The sequence below is a fragment of the Triticum aestivum genome, chromosome 1B (genome assembly GCF_018294505.1).
Source record: "Triticum aestivum cultivar Chinese Spring chromosome 1B, IWGSC CS RefSeq v2.1, whole genome shotgun sequence".
NCBI lineage: Eukaryota > Viridiplantae > Streptophyta > Magnoliopsida > Poales > Poaceae > Triticum > Triticum aestivum.
Genome location: NC_057795.1, coordinates 639082029 through 639092767, shown reverse-complemented (window position 1 = coordinate 639092767; position 10739 = coordinate 639082029). Strand labels below are relative to the sequence as shown.

The window sequence follows — 10739 nt, the reverse complement described above, 5'->3', positions numbered from 1 at the left end:
GAGACGACTACAAACACTGAGACGAGTCGAAGGTGCGATGCTGTCATCGCCCCTCCCTCGCTAGAGCCAGACAAACCTTATTGTAGTAAACAATCAGGAAGTCGTCGTTTTAAGGCCCCATAGGACCAACGCAACGGAGCAGCAACCATTACCGTTGAAGAAAGTCATAAATCGGAAGGATCAAACCTGAACACACCCAAACTAACACGAACGAAGATCAAATCCAAACAGATCCACCAAAGACCAGCACCAGCCGAATCCCATGAGATCTGATAGAGACACACCTCGAAACGCCCTTCGACAACGTTGTATGCATCATCTGGATGGGGATAGAATGTGGGAGACATTATTCCTACTAGGGACATCCCACCAAACATACCCGCCATGTGCTTAGATGATGAGGTGATCTGTGACACCAATGAAACATGCAGTCAAGACTCTCTTCCATAAGCTTTAATAAGGTAATCCGATTATTATTTCTAATCAAATTTCTAGCACATTGTATGCATCCAATACTAGCACTGTATTCTTACACAGATTTGTTCATCGAAGAAAACAAGGACCTGAGAGAATACTCACCATTCAAAGTTCTTCCCCCAAATGTTTTTGTGTGTGCAACTACGATCGGTCTTCCTATTCATTTATTATACAGTTTGATTCTGCAGAAGCAGCATGGAAGACAAAAAGCAAAAAAGTTAATTACGAGGAAGATGAAAGCCTACATATCTTAGCTACCAGAAGTTGGGTGATCAAAGCAATCTAGATGATGTATCTTTGCCTATATAGCTTTGCTTAGCATAAACTGATATCATGACTTTCTCTGAGCCTATGAACCTACCATCAATGTAATATATAGCACTTCTTATGAACTATTTCCTTATGTTTACAAAATATTGGCCTCGAAATATTCTAAGTTGCATGGTTTGCTCTCGCCCCTTGCGCCATTGGCGCAACGGGTCATCTAGTAATCTTACAGATGATCGGGACACCATCTGCTGGAACTGGACGAAGACTAAGCAGTACACTGCCAGCTCGGCCTACTCATGCCAATTCATCGGTTCTATTGTAAGGCCTGAGCTTGAGATGATTTAGAGGCTGAAGATTGAGAGAAAGTTAAATTTTTCCTATGGACTTTGGCTCAAAACAGACTGCCCACTATAGATAGACTGAGGGACCAAGGGAGTGATCGCCATGATTTTTTTTTTTTTTTGAAACATCCAGCTCTTGCTGGTTTTCATTGATTTAGTAGAAGGAGAGGTTACAAAGGGTGATCAAGTGATCGTCTTTCAGAGAATACATGTAGCCAATTCTGGGCTGGCTACCCTACCCTACTCCTATGCCGATATCTCACGTTCCATCCCCGGAAGGGCTCTCAATGCATTTGGCTCCAGCCAGCCTCTAGAGTTCCAGATCCCGTCTGCATGCGTCTGTGATATTTGTGCTTTCTGTGACTAGGAGCTTGAATTTGTGTTGCATCTCTTCGGCGCCTGTAGCTTACACATGAAGTTTGGTCTAAGCTGCGATTGCCCTCCCGCTTCAATGATCGGTTCTCCTTCCTAACTTGGACTCCCACTAGTAGAAAAAGCCCCATTTGTCCCAGTTCATAAGGCCTATTTGTCCCGGTTGCCGAACCGGGACTAAAGTGTTGGTACTAAAGGCCAACACCTTTAGTCCCGGTTCGCCCATGAACCGGGACAGATGGGGCTCCACGTGGCCGTTGCGGCTTGCCCAAGCAGGAGGGCCTTTTGTCCCGGTTGGTGGCACCAACCGGGACCAAAAGACATCCACGCGTCAGCACTTCAGGGGCTGGGGGTTTTAATTTATTTTCTTAAAGGGGGGGGGGTGGGGGGGTTGGGAGTTTTGTAGGGTTAATTTAGGGGTTTCATATATTGTGTTAGCTAGCTAATAGAGAGAAGTGTCCTCTCTTATCTCCGTGCTTGGTCGACGCTTGTTCTGAGTGGAGATTATTGCTGCCATCTTGCACCTATAATGAACATGAAGATACTCCCTCCGTCCCATAATATAAAAAAACGCTCTTATATTATGGGACGGAGGGAGTAGCTTTTAAATATCAGAAAAATGAGTTTCCCTAACCTGCATATCTGGAAAAGGAGATAGGTTTACAATCATAATAGTTACATTACTTAGAAGCTCTAATACCACGTATCTCTATGATTGTTTGCCTATATGTTTTATCTTTGCCGTAAATACTTTTTAGCAATCATGTACGTACAGTAGTTTATAGGCACAAATAAGTTGGTTACCATAAACAGAGAAGATATCAACCTTATGCACAATTACAAACAATGATTAGGATAGACTACCACAGTAATCAGTATGATAGCTCGGGCAAGGTCTACCTTCTTTCTGATATACTGATCACATAATCTGGGTTTTATACCCTGAAGAAATTAAATGATTGTCAGTTAGCATAGCAGTATCTTTAAAACAAGCATGCATATAGAAGGTGCAATATCATACAAGCACAATACCAGCTTTTTTACTGCCTCCGTAATCATCTCCTGAGCTTTATCCTCCGGTACCTAAGGCAGACGGACCTAAAATCAGATCGAGAACAATAATCCACTGGATTGATCGCATAGGCATATCACAGTACTTGCTTCCTTGGGAACGCCTGCCGTGCAATGAAGAAACCAAAAAAAATGAAGAAAAAGAGTAAAAGAAATAAGCATGCATGTAATAAAAATCGGCTTCAAATTATTTGTGAAGAAGAGCCCTACCTCCTGTTTCATCATGGAATAGTCATCCTCTATGGAATACTTCATGCCATTGAGCTACTTGTCGTGAAAGACACTTGTTTAGTTTATAGACTTCCTTGAAAGCAGCTTTGAAACTTCATGAATTTTTAAGTTGAAAAACAAGCATTACTATATAAATATACGGGGTTCACTAACACCAGGAACTAGTCAGAATTACATGGATACTCAACAAGTGTGCAGAAGACAGTTATGGTGATGAATGCTAACCTTTTGTTGAGTTACCCTCTTCCAAATCTCAAAACTAAAATAATGAACCCATTGTACCCGTTACACCAAGTTGCATCAGTGCTCATTTAAGCAAAACAATCCTGCATTGGAAGAATGAAACCATTGGATGAAAAAATACACTAATTAAGTAAGTGAGTATGCGAGCCACTGTAACCGTTACACCAACCAGCATCAATGTTCATGTAAGTAAGACAATCCTGCATTGAAAGAATGAAACTATTAGATGAATAAACACACTGAAATTAAGTTAGTCAGTATGCAAGGGGTCAAGCTAAATGACTTGTGATCTTGGAAAAGCGAGTGGCAATCTTAGTTCCTTAATAATTTCATCGGCTGCATATTTTAGCCCCACTAATGAACAAAGAAATTACCATGGTGCTGCAACACATACAGAACATTGCGATTCCCTGATTTTTATTGTGGTCATGTACTTAACAGTAGGAGATGGACACATAATCAGTAGACAATATTTCAACTACTGTATGAAAATGAGAAAGAGAGGTTGTCAGTTCCCTAATAAAAATCCCAATATTTTCCTGAATCCGTTGACTAGAACTATGTTGAACACCAGAATCGTTGGGTCGAAGAGGATATCATACGTGAAAGAAAAAAATGAAGATAGAGGGGCATCCTACCCGAGAACCAAGCCGCCGAATTAAAGGAGCGTACCTCTCCGGTGCTGGTTGTTCCGGGGAAGTTGCAGGCACTCCATGCCGACGGATTCCATGGCATAAGGCTTTCGTCACAATGGAGGTACATGTCCCTGCAGGTGAAATCAATCAGTATGAATATGATTGATCATTCAGCAGAGAAAAGGACAATCATAATAATTCGTACTTACTATTATAGATATAGATAGATATCAGACGTAATGAGCCTTCATTGATCTCACCCCTGGTCATATTGGAAAGCACCCAGAATTCCCAATTCCTCGTGTGTTGCTTTGTCTCCTAACACCCTCAAAACGTCAGGTGCATGTGCGCCAAATATGATCTTTTTTCTCAAAATGTTATTTAGAGAATATCATAAATGTTATTAAGCATGATATTAAAACCAATATCATCTCAAGAATATCATTATGACCAGGTGGGATGTACTCCTTTGATGCCTACGAAAATTGTTATTTAGAGAGGATCAATTAACAGAAATTACCATAGATATGTAACATGAAGGGACTAAAGGGGAAAACATGAAAGCAGAAAAACTACACTCTTGGTGTGAGGAACACAAGTGGTAAACAATATGTAGCTTACGATTGGGATCTTGCAATGATTTTCTTCTTGCCTGGCCTCCCCAACGCATTGTTATAATACCATATTAGCTTGACCTGCAAAAGAATTGAATATATAAAAAAAACATTATAATAGTAGAAATTCAAGGAAATAAACAAAATACAACATTCAAGATCTTTGTATTTATTATGTCTCTTACATCCAGCGCAGTTATAAAAAGAACATAAACATATTGAAGGAAAAAATAGATATGCAGTGACATTCCTGAAAAAGTACAACTAATAAACCAAGCGAGCCTCATTCAAACCTAGATCATTGGATATGCAGTGATATTTTAAAACCTAGATCATTTCTACCATGGTTCTAAATAATTCAAAAAAAATGCGCACATTCAAATTTGAACTTCGAAAGTTTCAGACTGCTGGTATTGCTTTTTGTTGATATAACTTTTCCTGGTGTAAACTACGTGCATGATTGGGAGAGCAGCAAAAGGGCGGACGAGCTCGCCTGATCCTGTTATTGTGGACCAATAGCACAACGTCTGTGATGAGTCAGCATTTATTGCAGATGGAAATCCTGGCGAGTATACGAGGCAATGGAACGGTGCATTGCCGTGACCGCGTGGAGATGGACCACGGTGCAGGATGTAGGTCTGAAGAAAGGACCGGCACGGACGGAACACGGCAACAGCGGGTGTGCCAAGTCCTACCGTACGGGATTCAGGTCATCTTTTGCCGGACAGAAATACCTCCTTCCAACTAAAAAAGACAGAAATACCTAGTAAACATTTAACAAAATGGTGGACATTGATGCTAGAGACGTGCTCCCGATGTACTTGCAAAAGGATCATATTTTCCGGGGATGGCGTTTTGGCTCCCGGAGCATTTGCTGCCGCATGAACAGTAAATTGGAAAAAATAGCAAATATTTCTAAAAATTCTGATCTTTTGCAGACTTTCTTGTAAGTGCCGCAAGCATGCCTGATAATTTTCATGCGAAGCGTAGCAGTACTGTTTCTTTGGTGAAAAAACAAATTTTGGGTGTAACATTTGGGGTTTGAATTTTTTTTTCACAGGCCAAAATGCTTGACCTTTTTACCTTAAAAAATATTGCAAGTGGCATTTGCCTGTGACTATGAACACATAATTTTTTGGGGAGGATTCTTTGACATTTGAAAAGTCATTTCTGTACGCAGGAGCACGTGCACCCGGGAGCCGAATTGGATTTCCGCATATTTCCCATGGTTCAGGTAGGGCATCTCAGAAGCTGGCCCTAAAACGGGCACCGCATCTGTCCACGGACCAAGAGTGACTAGTTCGTGGACACTGATGCGGGGCTGGCCATCCAACCGCCCAACATATAATTCAAATCATATTTCAATGAACAGAACGAAATTCATGCAAACAAGACGGAATTCACTTAACTTTGATCATAATTTACATTAGACGGGCGGTATTTTCTCGTCGTCGTTCCGCCAGCGGCGTTAGAGCGTGGGTCCACGACAGCCTTGTCTAGCCGCTGCTTGGCGCTCGTGGAGCAGCAGGTCCGCTTTTTCTTCCGGGCGCGGAGGGTCGTGCGGCCAATGCCGACGATGGTCTGCGAGCCCGAGGGAGTGTCGCCACCGCCGCCGTTGGGATAGTGGAGGATCCGGCCTCGCGCCTTGGCGATTGCGGGCGGTAGTGCGTCCTTCAAGAACTGCCTGCACCGGTTGCGGCGGGGCGGCGAGGCCGGCAAAAAAGTCCCAAAGTAAACTTAATTCGGGCAAAAAAAGTTACCATGCTATATATTGTAAATTTGTCGTACCGTAGAGCATAAAATTTTTGCGTGTAACAAAAAAAATTGCACACAAAGTTACCGTGCTATAGAGTATAACGATTTCGCCATGACACAAAGTATAAATTTGCCATGATGTATAGCATAATGCATAAAAAACGAAGCTAAAAGAAGATACAAAAGTAGTTTATGAAGTTGTAAATTTTTGCCATGACAAAAAGGTGTAACATTTTACATTAAGATGTTGCTAATGAGAAGTCGTAGAATTTGCCATGTACAAGTTATAAAAAGAGGCATGGTATTTATGAAGTTTGCATGTACAAGATGATATTGCATCATGAAGCTCGCAATATAGCTATGTTTTGAAATGTTTTATATATGCAAGGAGAGAAAAAATAGCCATGATGCCAGGGGGAAATCCACCTATATCTAATATACATTTACCATACTAAGATCAATAAATTGCCATGGTTCAAATACCAAAAAGTGCATACGGTGAAAAGAAATAGTACTCCCTCCGATCCATATTACCTGTCTTTGATTGCCTAGATACAAATGTATCTAGACATGTTTTTGTATTAAATACATCCGTATTTAGACAAATCTAAGACAAATAATATGGATCGGAGGGAGTAGTATCATCATCAGATGAACACATGGAAAAAACTGACAAAATTATGCTAAAAAAAGAAATAACCAATTAAAATTTGCCATGGCCAATAAGAGAAAAAGGAAATTTTCTACACGGCAAATTTGCATTGTAATTAGAAAAGAAGAACCCTACATGAATTTGCCTAGTCCAGCACGGAATAAAAACACCTACTCCCTCCGTTCCTAAGTATAAGTCTTTTTAGACATTCCAAAATATGGCATACTCCCTCCGTCCACGAATAAGGTACATCTATCTTTTGTTCTAAGTCAGAGTTTTAAAATTTTAACCAACTTTATAGAAAATAATAGTAACATATATGACATCAAATTGATATATTATCAAAGTACATTTCAAAATGGATCTAGTGCTACTAATTTGGTGCCATAAATGCTTTTACTTTTTCCTAGAAAGGTGGTCAAAGTTTTAAAACTTTGACTTAAGACAAAAGCTAGATGTACACTTATTCACGGACGGAGGGAGTATGTAGTTATCTAAAGAAACTACAGGCAATTGCTATGGTCCTGTACAAGGCAACGTATTTTAAGTTGCCATAGCTATAGATATAACTTAAGTGCCATGTGGCAACAGAAATTAATTTGCCATGGCATCGAAGTTTTAAGTTGTCGCTAAAAATCATGCAAATTTGAAAAAGGTTGTAAAATGAAAAGGTTGCTATGATGGAACACAATAAAGTGGCTATGCCATTAATGGTCAAATTGCTATGATCGAAAAACATAAAAACACAATGCTTTAATTAATAGCTTTTCCATGCTCTAAAATAATAACTATCATGTGATTTAAATTGTCATGGTGATATATTTTAAAGTTGCCATGGTACAATGCCAAAAAACACATGCATTATGTGTTAATTTCTTGCACCGCCCAACAAATAACCATGGGTTCTGGGGAAAACTCAATCCGGGCTTGCTAGATCGCATCTAGCTCTCCTCAGGAAAACTCCTCCCAGGACGAGGGTCTTCTCGTCTCCCGTCGGCGCTACCGCTGATCCACCTTGTCTCCGGTGGCCTTAGGGCAATGGAGGCGCAGTGGACCTCGGCCCTCGCTGGTGGGAGGACTCCTACTCCTTTTTAGGTCCTTTTTAGGGTTGGTTAGGGTTTGTATCCTACTTAGGGAGTTGAGACGGCGGCGACTCCCTGTAGTTAAAATAAGCCTAGTCCCTGTTTCGGGGTTGTGTAGAGCGTCGTCGAAAGGCGTGTGGAGGTGTGTCTTCGGTGGATCTCGTGGGATTTGGTCAGTGTTGGTCTTCGGTGGTTCTCCATGGATCCAGCCTTGGTGCGTCTACGTTCCTGTGCCTCAAGTTGGATTTTTCTGATCTACACTTCTATTCATCGGTGGCGGTTGCTGTTCTGGTGCGCTGGTCTTATGAAGTCTTAGCACGACGGCTTCCTGACTCTCTATTACAATGAGTTTTTCCTGGCTCCAGTAAAGGAGGAACGATGACGGCGGCGCGTCTTCGGCTTGCTTCAATGTTTTTAGTTGTCGCTAGTTGGTTAATTGGTCTGGATGTAATTTTTATTATTTCTATTGTTCTTTGTACTGCCATGACAGTTGATGAATAAATTGAAAGTTTTCTTAAAAAACCACACACATTATAGAAAATTAGAAATTGGCATGGTCCGATGGTAACTATAAGAAAAAAATGTTCTCTAGATAATGGCAAGGTTAGAAAATTTTGTAGCGTGCAAACGGCGAATTTAGAAGAAAAAAATTGTAGTCCAGCTCTAGCTCCTTGGTGCATGGAGATGCGACAATGGGATCGGTGGCTGGCATCCTGCGTGCGATCAGTAATCAGCTGCGTACGCATGTCAATACGGTAGCAGTACTGCCGCCGGTAGACGGAGCTGGCCGTCAGGTCCAGCATCGAAGTGACGACGTTACCGTGCAAGGTGGGCCAACTGGATGCAGCATTAATCAAGGCCTGCACCTGTCTGGATCCATTTGACAAAGGACGGTGCAAGATACCGAGACCAGGCGAGGACGAGCACTCCTGTGTATTTTCGCATGATTGGTTGGTACTTTAGCAAGCTTACCTGAGAGTCATTTGCTTCTGAACCACTGCTGGTAAAGAACACTTTCCCCATTTCCCTGGCAGTAAACATGCTAATAAGTTCGTTCGCAAGATCCTGCAAGTAGCAGCAAAGCTCCAACCGTTGATGTTTGGTGTTTACAGCAGAACTAAGTCAGCGATTGCTAGCATTCCATCTTGTATTGATACTTGGGGAAGAATGAGTACTCGAATGAACCAATGATTGGTGAAAGATGCAGAATATGTACCAAAGAGGGTCTGGTTGTACGGTTCCAAAAGGAGTGGTAGAAGGGCAGCTTGTTTAATTGCTCAGTTGCAGCTTTGACTAATCGAGGCTCACTACCACCTGTAGAATAGCATGAGTGGTATATATCTATGAAACAAGCCCAGTTTGCAATCAAGCCACTGTTTCGTCAAACTACCATAGATCCACTGTTTCGTCAACCCAAAGGATTAGCCTAATTGGTGAGGGCGGCCCCAGCTTCTATGTTTTTCTCCCCCATCATCAATTTCTGATGTGGGACTAATTAAACCGAACGAAAAAATTATTGGTGCTCTGGTTGTTTTTTAAATAATTAAATGCGCATTCGAACACATGCACATACCTAAAGCTGTAGAGAACAATCCTGCAAGGGCATCCAGATACTTGTTCCCGTTGGCATCATAAACATAACAACCCCGCATATATATCAATCAATCAACCACCTCCGTTCAGAGCTAAGGGAGACGTCCTAGTAAATGTGATGTCAGCCTTATTTTTTAATTTAATGATTTATTTATAAGAACAAATATATTTGGATTACTCAAGTGAAAAAACAATTTCATTTGGTTTGCGATGCAAAATAAGTTCATAATCATAATTCTATAAATTAATACTGAGATATTCCTACAATACTAGCTAGAAACCTTCACCTTTCTGTCATTTGAATATTTTAATCCCTTCGTACAAGTTTATCCTAACGGAAAAAACCTTCTGGTGAGATAAAAAAATATTGGGAAATCTCCCAGCCTTATGTTTATGTACAGAATTTTAGGGATAGTAGGCTAGAGAAACAACTCCCCCGGCAGCGTGGGGTAGTTTCCTCCAGTTGTTATAGCGGCCAACCACCTTTTTTTTCTTTTCGCGCAATCCCACAATTTATTTTTTGTTGCGAGTGGAGAATAATATAGAGGTACCTAAGATTGTAAAGGTGTTCCTCAGTACTAATTTTTACTGTAGAGAAAAAGAAAGAGGATTTATGGTAGTCACATAAAAGGGAAATGTTAAAGTTGTATGTTGGAAACATGGTCTATATCTAAAACATCATCTGCTTACGAACTGATAGATCATGTTCAATGAAGAAGTAAACCGAAGTAATGTCACATGTGCGTGGATGAAACCTCGGATCTCTCGATAACCAACGGGGGCGAGTTTGCGGTCTGCCATCCGGCTGTGAACGGTGCCAGCATGGCATGCTCCTTACTAACCCTGGTAGAATTAATAAATCGATAAATCAGTGAACAACCTGTAAATAATGCAGTTCATGCAGAACTCCCACATTAACCATTTTTCTTTTCATACCCATTTTCTTGAACAGAGTCTGGCCGTGCGGAAGCCGCCTGGTCGGACAAGGCATCTTGTTGGAGCAGGCCTCGAGGAGTCGTCATCTTCCCCAAGATGAATTAACGTTCGCTCTCGCAAGAGTACTTATTTGGAGTAACATATGATATGAGGGGATGCATACCAGGTATATATATAGTGTCGTAGCAACAGAAATGCTTGTTCGCCAGCGCAGCCTGCGAGCAATTTCGTCAAACGCCGCAACATAGATAGTCTCATATTAACGGGCACGGCATCTCGGCCTTATTTTTTCTTTTGCAAAAAGTAACATGCTCTGTCAGATAGACAACAACAGTACAAAGGACATGTCACCTCGATCGGCCTTATCCTTGACTAACTTGTCCGTGAGCTACCATTACGTGTATGTGTACCTAGCGTAATTAACCACGGCCCGACGCCGCTTGATGTCTCTTGGTCTTTTTGTTCCA

General features: G+C 41.3%; 1 pseudogene; it reads right to left on the bottom strand.

Annotated features, from left to right (window-relative positions):
* Positions 1 to 3062: 3062 nt before the first annotated feature.
* Positions 3063 to 10463, bottom strand: LOC123080989 (probable gamma-aminobutyrate transaminase 4; annotated as a pseudogene).
* Between the last annotated feature and the right edge of the window lie 276 nt (positions 10464 to 10739).